This window comes from Rutidosis leptorrhynchoides, chromosome 5 (genome assembly GCF_046630445.1).
Source record: "Rutidosis leptorrhynchoides isolate AG116_Rl617_1_P2 chromosome 5, CSIRO_AGI_Rlap_v1, whole genome shotgun sequence".
NCBI lineage: Eukaryota > Viridiplantae > Streptophyta > Magnoliopsida > Asterales > Asteraceae > Rutidosis > Rutidosis leptorrhynchoides.
This window is the reverse complement of record NC_092337.1, coordinates 211,497,315-211,519,441: the sequence shown is the minus strand read 5'-3', so window position 1 is coordinate 211,519,441 and position 22,127 is coordinate 211,497,315.

Here is a 22,127-nt window from a genome sequence, read left to right as displayed (position 1 = left end):
TTAGTGCCCTCTGTAACATGTTAGTTTTATAAAGTAGATCGTTTATCATTTATTTTAATTGTTATAAGATGCGGATATCCTTGATTGTTATGATTAATTAATACAACAAAGTTGCATATGCACACATATATGCATATTATCATCCCACATCAAATAATTGCAACTTGTACCATTTCCTGTTCTTGTTCGACCAATACCACCACTTTAATTATTGATCACTACAATTTGCTACTACTTTTACTCGAATATTTACGATCACAACTCTCTGTTGGTTTCTTTTTCCTGTTTACAACCTAAACGATTAACACAAGTATTTTAGGTTCTATTCTTTATTAACTCACACTCGACAAACCTATCAAGATTCAACCAAACACCCATCGTGAGCTGTTGTTATGCTACTCTTTGTCTCCTGGTTACAACGAACCAAATACAAAAGTTTATATTTCTGGTTGAGTTCAACGTGAACACCATTATACCACTACCATCGAACCATGAACTCTCTGTTACTACTGCATTTGAACTGCTCGATCTCGTTGCTGTTATGTCTGACAAAATCTACCACCATCAAAACAGTCACCATTAAACCATTATCGAAACTAATGCAACTAGTTTACTGATTCCATTCGAGTGACACTACTCAGTCCGAAACCCTCACCCTCAACCACCTGCAACTCATGATCTGATATATATGATGATGTTACTATTCGTTTATATTTTAATAATAATAATAATAAATAAATAAATAAATAAATAAGTGGAAGAATAAATTAAAGAAAAGAAACCGAACCAAACTGATATCCAATTATGTTTCCTGTTATCTGATACTATGGTTGTGTTCCTGTTATGTTCGAAGCAAGACCCATCAACATGTGTTACTTGTGTTGTTCATCAATGTAAACATCTGACAAACACCACTCATTAATTTATGGAGACCATCAAGAACCGTATCTATATGTTTAATTAATGATTTCTAGGTTCTACATTTGATCTACTCCGGTTATCAACAATCGTTACCAGACCTGCAATCACATATTGCCACTACACGCTTGCTGCTTTTATTTAGGCTTTTCGTTCAATCAAACCTCCAAATCAATCGCCATCACCACCTATTTAAAATATCACGAATCATCATCAAAATCGTTTGAAACCTTCCTACTATTACTGTTCGTGTTCAATCTAATTAAAATAAATGAAAATTGATAGAAGGACAAAGAAATTTAAAAGAATGTTTAAGAAACAATTACCTACATCATCAATTGATGAATTGATTGATTAGGGAAGGATGGCGATTAACGATGATGAAGAAGACCGATGAGGACGAATCAATTGACCTGCGAGTCATCGATAATTGCTGATGATAAATCGGTTGATGATGATGAGGATGATTGTTGATTGATTATTAGATGATGATACCTTTTCTCTGCGTTTTGCTTTGGTCTTGGATACTTTCGATCTGAATTGGGGAACACAGCAACACACGCTTAGATATGTTATCTAGGTAGAATTATAATATAAATATAATTGTTATTATTATTATTATTATTATTATTATTATTATTATTATTATTATTATTATTATTATTATTATTATTATTATTACTATTATCTAACTAGTGTTATTAATATCATTATCTTAAAAGTATAAATTTTTATAAAATTATTATTATTATGATTATTAGTAATAATTATTAATACAAGTATCATTAGAATTATCATTATTATTATTTTATATGTATTTTTATTATTACTATCATCATTATTATTATATTATCAGTATTATCATAATTTTTATTTTAACAAATAAAAGATATTTATATAAAAATATAATTATTACCTATATCATAAGTATATTTAATTTACTATTTTAATATAAAAATAACACATATATATATATATATATATATATATATATATATATATATATATATATATATATCTATATAATATTTTAAATAATATATACATTAATATTTTTAATAAGAAATATAGTATATAACTAATAATATTTTAAATAATGTATATATTATTTAAAATATTATATAGATATATATATATATATATATATATATATATATATATATATATATATATATATATATATATATATATATATATATAAACTGGTTTTAATACCATTATGTGTTCATTATGTGTTTTAATATATATATTACTGAATTAGGTTCGTGAATCCAAGACCAACCCTACACTTATTCAATGACGTCATATGTATTTTTACTACAAAATACAGTATGGTGAGTTTCATTTGCTCCCTTTTTAAATGCTTTTGCAATATATATTTTAGGGACTGAGAATACATGCGCTGCTTTTATAACTGTTTTACGAAATAGACACAAGTACCTAAAACTACATTCTATGGCTGGATTATTAGACCGAATATCACCCCCTTTAGCTTGGTAACCTAAGAATTAGGGAACAGTACCCCTAATTGACGTGAATCCTAAAGATAGATCTATGGGCCTAACAAACTCCATCCGAGGTACGGATGCTTTAGTACTTCGATTTTTATACAGACGAGAGGATTCTGTTATACAGACGAGAGGATTCTGTTTTGGGGATATTCTATATGCATCTTGTTAATGTCGGTTACCAGGTGTTCACCATATGAATGATTATACCTATATGCAGACGAGAGGATTCTGCTATGGGAATTATGTTTATAAAATGAAAATCTTGTGGTCTATTATATTATTGGAAATGATTGTTTATGATAAACTAATGATCTCACCAACCTTTTGGTTGACACTTGAAAGCATGTTTATTCTCAGGTATGAAAGAAATCTTCCGCTGTGCATTTGCTCATTTTAGAGATATTACTTGGAGTCATTCATGGCATATTTCAAAAGACGTTGCATTCGAATCGTTGAGTTCATCAAGAATATTATTAAGTCATTTATAGTTAGATATATTATGAAATGGTATGCATGCCGTCAATTTTCGATGTAAAGAAAGTTTGTCTTTTATAACGAATGCAATGTTTGTAAAATGTATCATATAGAGGTCAAGTACCTCGCGATGTAACCAAATGTAATGTATTCGTCCAGATGGATAAGGACGGGTCGTTATAGATGGCTCGTTATCCACGTCTGTTTGACCAAGACCAGATTCCGAGGACGGAATCACTTTAAGGGGGTGGATTTGTAACATCCTCAGATCGGGCCTAAATGTAAGATGACTATTTTTCCCTTAGGCATAATGGTGTGGTTAATTTTGCTTTTATTTTAATTATATGTTTGGTGTTATTTTATTATTTGGTTAAGACCAGTTTGTGACAAGTTCGTTTATTTAATTTGGACTCCGTTAGGGCAGTCAAATTAAGTACGAAAGATATTAGATAACTGATAAATACCCGTGTGTGATGGGGTATTGTGTTTAGCCTAATTATATAAGCTTGTGACTAGCCTTCTCTCTCACTTTCTTGAACCTTCCAAACAAACACCCCGTACCTAACACTTTCACCACTTGAAAACCCTAATCTCTAGATCTTGATTTGGAGCTTAAATTGTGTTTGAAATCGATTTCCTTGTGTCATTGTGAGTCTATCAAGGTAAGATTTGTTCGATTTCATGTCCAAATCAGTGTTTTAATTGAGATTAAAGTTAGGTTTTTGATAAAAGTGATTTTGATGTCTTAATGCTTAATTTGATGTTGTTTTGGCTCAAAATTTGTGGGTTTATACTTCTAAATGTTTTGTGTACCAATTATAAGTGGCTTTGAGGTCAAAAACAAGTTTAAGATTGAGATTTAGGTGATTTGGGTGCGAAACCCGTCAGTTTTCTGCTGCTCGATGAACAGAACCGTACAGTTGCAGCTTGCAACTGCACAGGTACATGGTGCCACCGTAGGTGCATGTGCAACCGTACGGATGCAGTGGTGTGTAACATCCCGCCTTTTTCCGTCTACTTTCCGTTTAATTATTTTAAAGTCCGTTATATAATTATAACATCTTCCGTTAATACGCGTTTTTAAAATATTTCGTTTAGGTAATTCACGCACCCGCTTTCAAACCCGAGGGACTAAACTTGTCAATGGGCCAAAGTCTTGACTAGGTCAAAGGGTCAACACCCACCTCCTCCATCCATTTCATCCTCTACTTCTCCACTACTTCCACTTTATTCTCTCAAACACTAAATCAAAGAATCATCATCCATTTTGAATCTAGCAAGCGTTCTTTAAAACAAATTACATATTCGGAATTCTTGCATCTTCTTCTTCGAATCCATACCAACTTCATCTCATTTGGGTAACTTTCTAAAAACATTAGATTTTATGTTCTTGATATTTGACTTATAAAAGTGTTAGTTAGTGTCTATGGCTAGAGTCTAACATGAATATATAATTTGTATGCTCGATCTTGTTGTTTTAGAGTAACTAGCATGAACTTGAATATGTGTGTGTTTAATCTTGAGTTTTGGTTGCTTAAATGTTGTTAGATGTTAAAGTTCATGTATTAAATGTGTTACTAGCATCACTAGCTTCATTTTGATGTGTAGGTTGATTAAGAAAACTTCACTAACATGATTAAGGATTTTATGATTGTTAGTTAGGGTTTGGTAGCCTTGAATGTGATTTTTAATGCATTAAAAGCCTTGAAATGTTATTGGTAAGTATTTAGTTGTAGTGTATGCGTAATTACCCACGAAACGGCATATTATATATGTGCATTTAATTCCCGAATCATCAATGTGCATTTATGATCTTGAATGTAATAAATGATGAACATTTAATGCGAGTTTGGTTGTTGTAAATGTTGGATTGATTGATAAAATGTGCTTAGTTGTTTTTCTCGTCAAAATACCTTTCCGATGATATAAGATACATATTTTGATTGTTTGCGGATCATAAATTGTGATTGTTTGAAGTTGGTTCGTGCACTTGTGTAAATTCAGCAAGCAGGATCTGTATACCAATTTGGACGCCATCCAAAACATTGGACGCCGTCCAGTCCTTCATTATTGGACGCCGTCCAGAACATTTGGACGCCGTCCAAATAAACTGCCAGGGACTGTCCAACTTGGTCATTTTTCGTTTAATTCCAACTATGCTACGCACCTCCGATTAACATGTAACTTGTTCTAACATGCTCATATATGATTATAAAACTCAGAAAAATAGTTCGAGACCCGACCCGAACGTGTTGACTTTTTCGTTGACTTTGACTTGACCAAAGTTGACTTATGTTCAAACTTAACCGAATACTTATGCAATCGTTCTAACATGCTATATATAATCAAGTCGTAACGAGCCATAGGACTAATTGGACACTTTAACCAACTTCATGCTTACCGATATTGATACAACCTATTGTTTAGGTCGAGACTTGTAACGACCCTGGATTTTCCAACTTTTTTTAATAATATTTATTATTAATACTTGCGCTTTAATAAATGTATTTCTTTATACATTTACTTGTCACCGTATTTGAAATTCCATGTTCCGACTTGTCTTTGTGACACACGTACTTTTCACGACTAATATTTAGAATATTATTTACATTCATGATTAATTATTATTAATCATTTTTAATTAATTAATGCAAGTAGTTAATTACTTGGGCTATTTGTTACATACTTACACATGGGCTTTTGTTAATGGATTTGGACTTGAAAGCCCACCCTACTTTTCTGAATGGACTACTAGTAAGCCCACTATTATGCTAATGATGCTTTAAGACTAAACAAGGATTAATTAAGTTTATGAGGAGACTTGTCACAAGCATGCTAGCACCAACTTTCCATGCATTTAACTTTAATCCATTTTAAGCTTACACTATCTCCCAACACTTGAAAGTTAGCTTTTGACCTTTCTCTTTGAGCCTCCAAACCCGTTGGCATTCATGGGTGGGGAGGGAGCTCCAATTTTCTTTTTTTTGTTACTTATTTACTAGCCTTTAATTCACTTCACACACACACACACAACATACTTACACTTATTTTCTCTCAACTTTCTCTCTAAATTTGTAAGTATTACATCTTCTTCTTTCCTCTCTTTTTCCTTTGAAAAACCGAAACCATCATCATCAATTTGCTTGTTTTGTTGTTTGTTGTTAAAGATCAAACTTTATAGTTTGTATCTTCATGAATCTTGTTTCTTCCATCTTTGTTTGATGAGAAATCAAGAACAAGGATCTAAGTTCTATAACTTATGGTTCTACACTTAAGATGTTATAAAGATTTAAAGTTCATAAGCTTTATAATCATACTTGTGTTCATGTTTTGTAAACTTAAGGTTTATTTTCTTAAGATCCAAGCTTTGGCTTGAATCTTCTTAAGTATGAACAAACATTAACTTGTTACTTATAACTCTAATTTATTTCTTCCTTTTGTATGTACTTTAATTCGTGATTTGTATTATTATTGGTCAAGTATTTCTAGTTAAACTTGATCTCATTTTTCTTGAAACTAAAGATTAAACTTTGTAAGTTCAAGAACATGGAAGTATAAATTTCTAGTTATAACTTCATACACTTGTGTTGGATCTAAGTTTCTATAACTTATGGTCTTCTAATTTTGTTGTAAACAAGAGCTTATAAGCTTACATACATTCTACAAGATTAAAAACTAAGTTTCATAACTTATGGTTTCATTAAAGTGAAGATCCGAGTTCTATAACTTAGGATCTAACTTAAGAACACTAGATCTAGACTTTCTAGTCTAGGATCTTTAAGATCTAACTAAGATCTAAGTTCTACAACTTAAGATCTTGTTTATTTAGTTTACTTTCAAGTTTGTAGCTTAATATTACTATTAGAACTCATGTATGTGTCGGATCTAAGATCTTGATGTAACTTTGGTTCATCAAACTACTTACAACCCTTAATTGAATTGTGCTACATATCTTAGACATACATTAGTGTTATGATGGTCAAAACTTGGTAAAAATGATGCAAACACATCAACGAGTTGTACACTTGAAGCTATAAGCATCAAGGATGAGAACCGTGATGAGCATCAAGCACCAAGAACCCACAGGAGCACCTTACCTACTATTTTACGGGTCTGATCAGTAACCTGGCAACTATTTCGGTTCGAGTAGATGATTTTCCGTTTAGACCTCGTCTTAATCCGAGTTACAGTTTAGGATTTATGGCCTTCTGAAAGTCACTACACCCTTTTAACGTTGTACTGAAATTTTTGACCTACTCGCACTTAAACCATAGCCACGGTCAAACGAAGACGAGTTTGGTTCTGAAAATTGGTCAGCCTCTAGGGGACTCATATATGGAGCCATGGCCACTAATCTCACCTCATTTCAGTTTGTATAGTGGCCGTGGAGACTGAACGAAGTCAGCGTTTATTTCAAACTCTATCTTGATTCAAACCTACTTTACACTTTTTGATTAATGATGAATGATGATGATACTTAAGACCTAGTTTACATAATTTTAAACCTTTGGGAATGATTTACTGACTTAGTAACTTTTGACTTAGGTTGAGGACCTTCCGGACCAACTACTTGCTTACTTTCCTGAATCAACTTTACTACTTTTCACTGTGAGTTATAGCATCCCTTTTTACTTTAACTATTTTGGGACTGAGAATACTTGCACGTTTTACATTTTACATACTAGGCACGAGTACTTAAACTTTATATATATGTGCCTTATACAACGGCATAAACTTTCCCCTTAGCTTGGTAACGTTTATTCATAGGTCTTTGAACCGGTGAACGCGAATCTTAGATATGGATCCATAGGGTTTGACATCGCTACTCGGGCTAGTCGTGCTAGCATTTAACGGGTGTTTAATACTTCGTAAACTTACGCACTCGCCAAGTGTACTTTTAGGGGGTGTTATTTACGTTAAGTTAGTTACCAAGTGCCCACGGTTATACATATACTTTTCATACTATTTTGAAATACTGAAATCTCGTGGCCTACCTTACATTACTGTTATACTTAAACTATAGCTCACCAACCCTCGTGTTGACGTTTTTAAGCATGTTTTTCTCATGTGCTTAAGAGGTTTGTTTGCTTTCGCTGTTGTAGTCTTGCTGTAGACACCCGCTGCTTGTGTTAGAGATGTCTTCGCATGAAACGTTTATCTTGCATTCACAAACTTTATTACTTTTGAGCAATGTATTCGTAACAACCTATGGGTCACGTACTATTATTATTGCCTTCTATTCGTAGAAGCACACTATCGGTTGTAAAACTTCTAATGTTGGTTAAGACGTCACTCCGTTTTATGAATGCAAACTTATTTTAAAACAGCATATAGTGTTTGACCTTGTAATGATCCTGTTGTTGATGATCCGTACACGTTAATTTTTTTCAGGGCATCACATTTGGTATTAGAACATTGGTTGTAGGGAATTAGGTTGCATTAGTGAGTCTAGACCAGACCGAGTAGGATTCACTAATAGGACTAATCTACAACTTGCTAGTTTACTTGTTTCTGTGGAACTTGCTGCATGCTGCTGCTTACTTTTACTGCTATATGTCGTATGCTACTACATGATTTCACTACTGCATGCTACCATCTGCTTTTGATTGCATGATACTTCTGTAGGATTCGCTATTATTGTCATGCTACTTACTGCTATAGATGATCTAGACTGTCGTAGTTACTTTGCCTAATACGTGCTTGCTATATGACTTACTGACATGGAAAAAGTTATTTTTCTTTGTTCAGATGTCGGATATCCTGCCCGTTATCATTTTGGAGAGCGACTCAGACTCATCCGCCACCTCGCCTGCTACTACTGCCAACACACAGATCCCGTCCTCTTTACCCTCCAGCGACTCTGGCGCTTCGTCCTTTGGAGCCAGTAGCCACACACCCGACCCAGTGATCATCTCAGACGGACACGAGGATCCACCGGAGATTCCAGCTCCACTTATCCCAGGACCTTCGGAGCCACATCACCATTCCGGTGGTGCTGTGATTCCTGGGGAACATGGGGAGAGTCCGTCTAATGACCCGTCCTAATCCATCTGGACGAATACATTACATTTGGTTACATCGTGAGGTACTTGACCTCTATATGATACATTTTACAAATATTGCATTCGTTTTTAAAAGACATACTTTCATTACATCGAAAGTTGACGGCATGCATACCATTTCATAATATAACCAACTATAATTGACTTAATAATAATCTTGATGAACTCAACGACTCGAATGCAACGTCTTTTGAAATATGTCATGAATGACTTCAAGTAATATCTCTAAATGAGCAAATGCACAGTGGAAGATTTCTTTCATACCTGAGAATAAACATGCTTTCAAGTGTCAACCAAAAGGTTGGTGAGTTCATAGGTTTATCATAAAACAATAAAATTCATCATTTTGATAGACCACAAGATTTAAATGCTGCATGGTACAAATGGGCCCGAATCCTATACCCACCTGTAATGTACATGCGATATCTTTTAAATACAGTACACCTTTCTCGTGTACGAAATCATCTTTCATAAATCTTAATAACCGTACAAATATCTCGTGCACAAAAATAACATACACATAACCTGTATATAAAATCATTCTCTCGATACATAACATTCACTTTTCATTGCTTTCATAGCTTGGCTTGGTAACCGACCTTAACATATAATGCGCATAATAATATCCCCAAAACAGAACATCTCGTCTGTATAATAATCATATAAACTTTGAAGTACTAAACACCACGCCCACTAGCCCTTCCGTCTAGTGAACATTCTGGGTGGGGGTGTTAAACTCGGTAGCTACCTTTAGGATTCGCGTCAATTAGGAGTGCACTAATTCTCAAAATTAGTGATGTTCCCTAATTCTTAGGTTACCAAGCAATAATAATCAGGGGAAAAATATTCATATCAATTGTGGCAATTATCACGTCCACATAATTCAATGGTGGCAATTATCACGTCCACATAATTCATTCGAGGAATGTTTTGCTTGTGTCTATCTCGTCAAACATTTATAAAAGCATTTCATGTATTCGCAGTTCAAAATGTATTTCAAAAGCATTTAAAAAAGCAGTTGTAAAAGTAGCGCATGTATTCTCAGTCCGAAAAATGTAAAGAGTAAAAGGGAGTAAATGAACTCACCATACTGTATTTTTTAGTAAAAATACATATGATAATATTGAACAAGTATAGGGTTGGCCTCGGATTCACGAACCTATATCATTTGTATATTTATTAATACATATAATCGTAATTGAATAAATTTATTTGTTACATCCTTAATTTATATATTATGTATATTTAATTTGTGTATATATTCAAAATGATTAATATTTATATAGTTATATTAATATATCCATACTTATATACATACTTGTTTAATGTTATATTTAAAAATTGATAGTTTGTTATTTATATAAATAATTTTTGTAGGTTTGATATATATAGTTATGTGAAATTTTAATATAATTATAGTATATGTAATAAGTGTATTTTATATACAAAATATTTATTTGCTTAAAAAGGTAGTTTTTGTTATTAATAATGATAATATTAATAATCATATTACTTAATAATAATACTTATTTTGATACTAATAATTATAACCATCTTATTATTAATGGTAATCTTAATAAAATACTTTTGTTAATAATAATCATAATTGTAACTAGGGTTATGATAATAATATTAATAATAATAATAATAGTAATAAAAACAATGTTGGTTTTAATCATAATAATACGACTAATAATATCCTAACTGATGATACTAATAATAATAATTATTATTATAATGATAATATTAGTAATAATAATACTTATTAAATACTAATAATAAGGATAATAATATCTAACTTTATTAATGATAACATTAGTCATAATAGTAATGGTAGTGATAACTTTGATTAGCATATTACTAATAATAATAATAATAATAATAATAATAATAATAATAATAATAATAATAATAATAATAATAATAAAAAAATAAAACTACCTTAAGAAAGGGTTTAAAAAAGATTTGTGCCTCATGCGAGGCTCGAACCCCCTACCTCTCGAAAACCCACCAGTGCCATTAACCATCCAGTCCAATTCGCTTTTCTGATATAATTACCAATCCATACTTATTTAACCCCTAACTGTTTTGTTCTATGTTCATCTTCTTCTTCAAGAGTTCAAACGACTAGGGATCAAAATTAAGATAATGAACTCGAGATATCATTTAAGACTTGTAGATAATCATAAAACTAAAAAGGTTATTCTTAAATAACAAAAAAAAAATGAAAATCGTACTCCTACAGCTCCTTCTGCTGTTCGAAAAAAAGAAAAGAAAAAAAATGTGATTTTGATTTTCAAAACGTTTTTAGGCCAAACTTACAACATGAAATATTTTGTAATACACTCCTAGAAACTATTGGAGTCTTCAATTTGACTTAAAACATCAACACGAATACGATTTGTGCTAGGATCCTAATGTTTGACTTTTTGAAATAAAAAGTTTGACTCAAAAATTATTAATCGATAGAAAGAATTGGGATTTATAACTTTGCAGATAGATTGAGTAAAGGTTTTCAAACACAACTACATTTTTAGAATTTGAAATTGAAATCGAATTTGAGTTTTGGCAAGAATGACTCAAGAACAGAGGTACTCGTGCTTTGTTCTTCAAAATTAAATTTTGATTTTTGCTATTTTCCCTTAAATTGCCTTAGTAGAGTACTATATAAAAGTTAACAGTTATAATTCCATCTAATCCAACCCAAGTATCATTTGTTTTGTAGTTATTATTTGGCGACACAATATATTCCATCAGGTACAAGAAAAAAATAAAGAAATAGAAAATAATAGAGGATGAAGGCGACTTTCAACAGGTTTTGTTTGCTTTCATAAAATGAATTCGATATTTATCAGATACGAGGATAAAGTTTTGACAGCAACTTGAAACTGAATGTAATAAAGTCGACAGAATAAAAAAATGATAAAGCTTTATGCAGATGTGATATCAGATTTGTTTATATCTGTTTTCTGTATATATTTAATAAGCATTAACAATTAATGTATATATTAATACTAATAATACTAATTAATAATAATTTTATTAATGATACACTTTTATTTGTAATAAAATTAATAATATTATTGAAGATTTTAATAATAAAAGTGATAATAATATTATGATAATATTAATAATAACAATAATAATAATAATACTAATATGAATAAGAATCATGATAGAGTAATGATAATAATTATTTTATGTAAAAATGATAATTATATTATTATTAATGTTAATGATAATAAAAATAATGATTTTCAATGATAAAGGTAATAGTAATATCTAATAATAATACAAGTAATAATTAAGATACAACAAGTTACATGTATCAAATTTCATAAAAAATATAATATTAATAATACTGATGTTAATATTAGTATTAATATTAATGTTAATAATACTAATGAAAGTAATAATAATAATACAACTTATATACTAACTTGTAGTTAAACTTTATACATTAATATTACATATTAGTAATTATATCTAAATATAATAACATATACTATTTATATCCAATATATATATCATAATAATTATTTATATAAATCATACACATTAATATATAAATTTTATTTTAATAATTAATTTATTACCTGGTATTTCATTATTTTAAATCATTATATATACTTTTGTTTTATATATATATATATATATATATATATATATATATATATATATATATATATATATATACATATTTATTTACACTCAATTGTTCGTGAAGCATCAGAAATAGTCAAAGGTCAAATGTTATCATGAAATAGTTTCAAAATTTTGTAACTCAACATTACAGACTTTGCTTATCTTATCGAAATCAAATATAGATCAAGTTTAAATTTGATCGGAAATTTCCGGGTCGTCACAGTCCGTTCCGTAATGAGCGTAACCATTGGGTCAGACGCCTTCCTGATGGGCGTGTCATGCCGATCCCGCCTTGCAGATACCGACTGATGACCACCGGTCGAGCAGAGCCACCCTCAGATAGTTCAGACGACTCATCATCCGATGACTTCAGCGAGGATGATTCCGACGAGGACCCTGAGGAGACGCCCGTGCAGCCGCCCTCTACCCCACCGAAGAAGCGGTATCGTTTCGATGGTACTGTTATTCCAGGGGTTAACGGAGGTAGGTCGTTCATTAACGCACATGGACTGAAGGTTAGAGTTATCGCCCGTAAGCGGCTTGTGCCGTATCCTGCCGATCCATTCGTACGTAAGGCTCCCCGTTACATAGCATCTACTTCTGGTGCTGGACCGTCTGCACCACCAAATCCACCAGCATCATCTGCACCACCGGCACCACCTGCACCATCAGCACCGCCTGCTCCACCAGCCTCTCCCTCTGTCGAGGAACTGACGAGGGAAGTGGAGATCCTCCGTACTCGGGTAACTGAGCTCGAGGACCAGATGTCCCACATAATGGACATCCTTTACCCACCGTCACCATAGGGCTTTTGTATTAGATTTCATTATGTAATCCCGTTTGTAGTTTCATGTTTAACTCATGTAATGTACGAATTTTATACGAATGTATTCAACTTTTATTAATGAATGGAACTTAGTGTTGTTTAATCTTTGTACGGTGTTCTATTTACGTTACTATATGATAATTTTGTGGTATCTGTATCGAGTTGCATTACTTAATTAACATGTGTTGTGTTGATTCCATGCTGGTTACCATATACTGTATTATTATTATTGAATGCTGAATTTTGACTTGAGTCAAAAATTTTGTTTAGAAGATCAATGGCCAACGGAAGATCAACGCCCACAGCAGCACAGATTGAAGAAATGATAGCCGAACGGGTAGCCGCAGGTATAGCGGAAATGAACCCCCAAGCTCCACCGGCTATCCAGCACAATCATAACGGGTGCACACACAGGGAATTCCAAAGTTGTAAGCCCCACATTTTAGTGGTACTGAGGGGCCAGTTGGACTTACAAGGTGGTTTGAGAAATTGGAAGCTGTTTTGATGTGCGTAGAGGTGTATACGAAATAGTTTATATTTTAGTAGGAAATACTATTAGATACGATACAATTTTACACAAGTTATTTATTTATTTATAGAGTGGATATACCTAAACCTTGCTACAACTCTTATAGGCAGTGTACCTAATCGTATAGTAGTGTAGTTTTTAGTAAGTCCGGTTCGTTCCACATGGATCTTAGCCAAGTTTAAAGCTATATTTTTAAACTATATTTGTAAAAATATAAATATATATAAAAGTAGTATTATTATTATAAAAGGGGGTTTTTTTCGTTTAATGACCGGTTTGTCAATTTTAAAACTTAAGTCGCAGTTAAAACCTAATGTAAATTATTAAATATATAAAACTTAATTTAAAGCGTAAAGTAAATAACGATAATGAAATTGCGATAAATAAAAGTGCGATAATTAAAAAGTATGATAATTAAAGTGCAATTAAATATGAAATAACAGTAAATAAAAGTGCGATAATTAAAAGTGCAATTAAATATGAAATAAAGGAATTATTCTTATTTAAACTTCCATAATCATGATGTTTGACGTGTTGATTTTAGTTTATTACCATGGGTTAATTGTCCTTTATCCTGGATTATTCAATATGTCCATACAGATTTGTCCATAATAGTCAATCAGTCATAATCATAAAATGCAGAAGTCTTCGTCAAATTATTCTTATTCCCGAAGTCAAATATTCCAACTAATTGGGGATTCGAATTGTAACAAGGTCTTAACACTTTGTTTAATGAATACATCAGGTTATCGACTGCGTGTAATCCAAGGTTTTATTACTTTGTTAACAATTACACCAATTACCCATGAATGTAATCCACCCCTGTTTTAACTAGTCTATTAACTATTAATCCAATTCCGTGTCCGGTAAAATGTACAATTATTGGTATTTGTAGATATTCCGCCCACCGTACCCGATTAAGCGTATGTGGTTATTTATAGATACGTCAAATTATAACCTTTATATTAAATTAACGAGGTATTGTTAAGTTAATATAAAACCCATTAATAGCCCATAGTCTAATTTCCACAAGTGTCGTTCTTTTACCCAAACCCCAATTATGGTTCTAAGCTCAATTACCCAATTTTAATATTTAGCCCAACATCACGATTATTTCGGTATTAAATAAGTATAATAATAACTTAGCTACGAGACATTAATTTAAAAAGGTTGAACATAACTTACAATGATTAAAAATAGCGTAGCGTTACATGGACAGAGTTTCGACTTATAACCTTAAAACATTCGCTAATATAACCTTATTATTATTAATCTTAAATTAAAATTAAAATTATAAATTATATATATATATATATATATATATATATATATATATATATATATATATATATATATATATATATATATATATATATATATATATATATATATCGTAAGAGATAGATTGATAAAAGTGTAATGAAATTGATCGAATGTGTTGCCTTTTATAGGCCCCATTTCTGTTTTGGTGTGCTACGCGATCTCGAAGGAATTCTCCTTCACAGCTCTACGATCGCGAAGTGTTAGATTCCAGCTCACCAACTTTGGCTCCTAGCTTGCCGACGTTTTATAAATATATATATAATTTTAAGGATTATTTATATATTATATTATATTTATGTGCATAGGTGACTTGTAATTTTAACTCCGTTGCATTGCGCGTTGAAAGTTGGTTCATGTCCCGGTTTCAGATTTTCGAACGCCTTTTCGTATAATTTAATATCTTGTACTTTGCGTTTTGTAACTTGTACTTTTATAATTTCTAGACGTTTCTCACCAATAATTTGAACCACTTGGATTGTACTTTGTACTTTTTAGCTTTTTGGTCATTTGCATCTTCAATTCGTCAAATCTGTCTTTTGTCTTCACCTTTTATTATTTAAACGAATATCACTTGTAAATAGAACAATTGCAACTGAAATCTTGTCTTTCTTGAGGGATAATGCTATGAAATATATGTTCGTTTTTAGCATTATCAATATTCCCACACTTGAGCGTTGCTTGTCCTCAAGCAATATAGTCTTGAAAATAAAAATACTAGAATCACTTCTTTATTCTTCACACTTTGTACATCAATGATTTCTATACGGCGGTATGAACAATGGTAGTAATGTTGTGGTTTACAGTCCCATATGACTATGAAAATTTAGATCCTTTAAGGAAATTGGATCTTTATAAAAACATTTGATCTTTTGAAAATTCAATCTAGCTTTTACCCTAGATAAGTTTTCTGGAATAACCCTTCACCGGTGTTTGCAAATTGTTTTTGTGGGTTTGGTGGGTTTCAGATTTAAAAATTTTAGCTCAAAAATTGCGGTTTTGTGTCACCCACTTGCTAACCTTGTATTGGGAAAGCAACACGTCCAGTATACTTGCTCCGTATATTACCTTTTGGTAAACTACAGTCCGGTTGTAAAGGAAAGCATTGAACAAGCAACTGTTAAGGCAATGTCCCCTGTCATGCTTTTAATTATGGTCTATAACGTGTCGGACAATTACTATCCTTGGTAGGAGCAATAGTAAAGCTCACCCTATGGTTTTTCGGTCTGGCACAAAGTCCTGTCTTCGACCATTCTATGCAACCACCGTTCTTACGGTTGACACCCGATTTGGTTCAGGTGACCTAATGAATTCCAAGTGAATTCCTAGGATTTTACGTTCAATGGTAATGAACGCATTAAAAATGGGTTTTCAGAAAACAAATCGGTTTTAATTAAATCAAAATATTTTCTCGTTCAAGCTCGAGTTTAGATATCATCGAATTCCATGAGTTTGTAATTCTCAATCTTTAAAAATCAATCTCAAGGATTGAGTAATATCAGTCTTAAAAGCTGATTTTTGATCTTTAAGGAGATTATCCTTTCTGGGGGTCTGATTCATTAGTTTTATCAAGCTAATTTGCACGGTGCTCTCCCCATTTTACGAGATAAATCCTTCTCATGATTAGGATAAATCTGACCACTTGGCGACCCTGTTTGATGCTGAGGTCCGTGGATTTCCTGCTAATTTTAGAAATGACTTTTCTAGATTTTTCGTCAACCTACAGCTGGTTTGGACGACAACTTCCTGACCTAAATCAAGAAGCGCGTGTCTTTTTCGGAGGACTTTACTTCCTTTTAATGATGGAATTGATTCATCGTGTAGATCCATCTTTTCTTTCAAATATATTATAAGAAATTGGGTAAAACGGTTAATTTTGTCCAAAACAAAAGTATCTTCTATTATTTGTACAAAAATATGTGATATATGTTCTAAATATCTTGGTAAATTTTTCCTACACTTGGCTTTTATTTTCCTTTCTTTCCCTTTTTATTGTTCTCTATTCCGTTTTAAATGAATTCTAACATTTTAAGTTGTTTCTCAATTTATGTCCTTTACGAAGTAACAATAATTTCAGTGTTAACACCTAGTTTTATCGTTCATAAATATGTATAAACATGATTTTAAATTCATTTATTTGAAAATTTTGAAATTTTTTTTACTAGAATTGGGTAGTCAGTATATAAGACTAGGGCTGTTCTTTATTATCAGAGAGTACTAGATTCTAATACAACTACTGCGTTACTAGTATTTTTAATGGTAACCAAGTGTATAAGTCATAAATTTTAAAAATCCGAAAGAATTTAACCCTTTCCCACACTTAAGATCTTGCAATGCCCTCATTTGCAAGAAATCAGTAACAATTTAAATTATTGAGGGTGATTAGCGTAGAAAAATGATTAAATTTTACCAAAGTTTCCAAACATATTGGCGTTTGTTTGTTGAATCATAAATGGTGCATATCATTTGTTCATTCCTGCAGTTGTTATTTCACATATATTTTGCATCTTGTCTTCAAAATTAGTTACTTTTGCTGAACTTAATGCCAGTCTTTTAAAATGCGCTGTTTTACCCTGTTTTGTACATGAGATAAACTACAAGCATATATATATATATATATATATATATATATATATATATATATATATATATATATATATATATATTTAAAGTTGGGTATATCACCCCACATTCAAAAATTAATAAAATCTAATAATAAAAATTAGAAAATAATAAAAACTATAACAATACCAACATAAGTATTAAATGTAGCAACATTACGAATAATAAAATAAATAAAACTAAGGAAACTAGGGTTGATGCTGAAACCAGTAGGGGTTCCATTCATAGCTGTAAATGCTATAGAATGCTTGAGCTGGGTTATATGTAGGGTATGGTGGTCGGCTCTCTATAGTCCAGGGAGGAAATATGGGCATTGGAGTAGGAATGTAATTTCAACTTACATGTGCACAATGACTTATGATTTAGCTTTGATGATACTGCCAATCTTGAAATGCTCGTTGTCTAGCCATTTCATACTCATGTTGAGCCATAAACCTTTCCATTTCTGTCATCTGATTTCCCCCTCTCGCATTACCTTATTGTTGACCTCTTTCTACCTGTGGATGATACCCTTGATATGGTTGTGCAACATTATTTCTTTTCAATAAAACCTTTGCACCAGCATATACCCGTATATCAATCTGATCATGACGAAGGGGTACTTGTACTAACTCCCTTCCCAGAGCAATATCCACACCGAGGTACTCGGCAATTAAAGTCACAAAAATACCACCTCCTATAATACTATTGTTTCGCATTCCCTTTATCATTTTCGATAAATAATAACCCACACAATAAGGAATATTTACAAAGCTCTGTGGGTGTCAAATACACATCAGATAAAATAAATCTCTTTCAGTCACTTTATCTTTATTTCTACCCCTTTGTGTAATAGAGTTGGAAATGAATCTATGGATTACCCTAAGCTCAGCTCTATATATATCAGTATAAGAATAATGACCCCCACGAAAATGATTATGGCTAGTCATTCTACTCCACAACTCATTCTTATCAAAATCATGATCAACCCTTCTACCATTACTTATTAACTGTCTACAATCATCAGTTAATAGTTCTTCAGGCATATAAATACACAAAGCTTCAGCCATATCTAATAAAGTCATACGGCGCATCACACCTCCTAATAAAAATCTAATAAAACTTTTATACGTTAACCTAGTTACTTCATCATTTAGTTCAATAGTACTTACTAACTCAACGCACCATTCCTTATATACAGGTCTACGTATAGTGAGTAGATTAATCCAATCATTGAAAGTAGAATTACCATACCTTTGTGTAAGTAATTCTCTTATTGGCTCGGCCAATCCCACTGTCTCTAATGGTGCCCAATCTATCACCCTGGACACTTCAACCTCTTTGGGACAAAGAATGCTCAAGTTCCTCTGATATTTTGGATAATCTTTCCAAAATTTGTCAAATCATAAGTTAGGGTGTAGATTTGCTTCAACTGCTCGTGACAATGGAATAAAAGGGTGCGGTTGATTTTGTTTGTATTGTTCACTGAGATCTTAATCCTCGTCACTTTCATTATAAGTATTCAAGTTTTGTGGCGCGGATGAAGATTCACCTCGTTCATTCTGCTAAACACATTAAACAAAAAGGAATTTTCGCATCCAAAAATGCATTGGTATTAGCAAAATAATAATTAAAAATAACTAACATGACATGTTTAATTAGAATCAAATTTCTACACATTTTCATATTTTTATCAATTCTATACTTTTTCAAATAAACAAATATGAGAATATATACAATGTTCATAAGTATGTAACTTCTAAAACATGTCAAAAAGAGTCATTATAACAATTAAAACGAGTTCCAATTGGCATTCATATCAAATTAAGCAAGTTCATTCAATTTTTTACTTAAAAAGTCAACAAATTGTCTCAAAAATCATGTTTGTAATCAAAGTTTGGATCATTTAACACATCAAACATGTTACACTACTTAATTTAGCATCAATTCATAACAAAAATCGGGCATAACTCATTTATATCAAAAAGCCCCAATTTTACTCAAGAACACAAACCCTAGATTTCTAAAAATTTTGAAGTTTTTGGCTTTAAATCATGTTAAATAGCATCAATCTAGGTTATACATGCATAATATATCATCAATTTAACTCTAATTACACTAGAAATTAATAAAATCAAATTAATTAAATTTAGTTCAAGAACACAAAAAAAATCGAATTTAAGAGTGTTTGGATGTAGGAATTACCATTCTTCTTGAAAGAGATATAGGTAGGAATCTCCACATCAATATATAGCAACAAATTTGATGAAAAATGGTGTAAAATGGCGATTTGTGTGTGTTTTTTTTGTGGGTTTTTCGTAGAAAAAAATGAATTGGGGATGGAGACTGGTCTGTTTCGACCAGTTTATCCTTTCTGTATTTTCTTCGCTCCGCGATCTCGAAGGTGGATACCTTCCTAGCTCCGCGATCTCGAAGCCCTTTTTTTTATATAAAAACCTTATACTTTTGAAACATAAATTAATAAAATTTTAAAAATTTGTTTCTTTTTAGGAGTGAGGGCGTTTTGGATAGTTGTCCTAGTCCGTCTCTCCACAAAGTTTTAAAATTTGTTACTTTTTAAGCGTCGTTTTAAAAGCAAAGATTTTTTGGGTTTTTTTAAATGTTTTTGGCATACTTTAATTTAATAAGATTAAAAATAATGATAATAATAGTTCTCGTCCCTCCCTTGGGTAGAGTAATTTTGGTTCAATGACCTAGTTTTCAACTCATGACGAATTTTTAAAAATCACATTTTTAACTTAATGAAATAAAGTAAATTTTTGTTTTTAAATTCACACCAAACTTAAATTTAAAATGCATAAAATTAAAAATTAAAAATTCATACCAAATTTATATTATATTTTTGTTTTTATACATACAAACTTATATTAAAAATATTAATTTTTCAAATATTTACAAACTAAAATATATTGATTTTAAAAAAAATTTACAATATTAATTTAATATTTATATATTAATTTTAAAAACATGGTAAAAATTAAAAATTAAAAATATTTTTGGTCTTTTATCTCACTTTAATCAATCAAATATTGTCAAAAATATACGCCCCTCTTTTAGGTAAAGTAATTTCGGTTCAACGACCTAGTTTTACTCCTGATGAATTTTTGAAATATTTTGGGTTGATTGATTAAAGATATTTATACTTTAAGAATAAACGGTAAATTTCGCAGTGATGTAATAAATTTTTGTATGATATCAATAATTTCGGTTACGCATACCTAATTTTATTGAATACCAATTTAATACTTTATAGTGAACGATTCAGCGTTTATTATCAAAAAGTTAAAAGCAATAAAAAAAATAAAAACTGTACATACTTACCTGTGAGATAGAATTCTCAGAGACTTGCTTTAGCCGACTCATAGGAGAGTCGTGTGATTTGGTTCTCCATAGCTACGTAAGCGTAACCTCGAATCTTCAATATCTTTTCTTCTAAACATATAAACGGTCCTTCTCTGCATAGAGTAACAAATTCGGTGTTTGAATATGTTTGATTATTTGAACATTTACCTTCGTGTGACCATTTTCCGCATTTATAACATCTTTCAAGGTGTCTTGCTCTTCTTTTTGTTGCGGATTTTGATTTTCCTTTACCAAAATGTATCTTATGATGATCTTTTCTGAGTTCTTTCCTTACTTTGTCACATCTGCTTCTTATTACTGACACCAGGTCACTCGGGAGTGTGTCATTATTACGTTTAGTAATCAAAGCCTGTAGCATTAGACCATGGTTCAGATAAAAGGAATTCTTCATCTCGTAAAACCTAAAAAAATAAAAATTCGGAATGAGGGGAGAAGACTAGTTCTTTAGGGTCTGCTAGGGAAAGACCATTCGGATTCCATTCTCGGAAACTACACGAAAGCAGAATATCTAACTCTAACATAAATATAAATAACCCTAAATAGATTCGATTCTCCCCATACTTAGTTAGATTTGGTGTCGAAATTGTGATTAACTTTGTTTTCAATTGGACTATCAACAACTTGTATATCTTTGACTTTTACTTTAAGCCAATTGTTGATTTCTTCTGTAACTTTCACAAATTCAACTAACATTGCCTTTTCTTTTGGCGATAAATTGGATACTAATCGGTTACATAACTTAAAGTTTCCCTTAATCCTAGCATCGTGAATCCGTTTATAAATTTTCTTCGTTGAACTGTTAAAAACGGGTTCATCTAATTTCGTATCATCAACGGGGTTCTTTGTGATCGGATCAT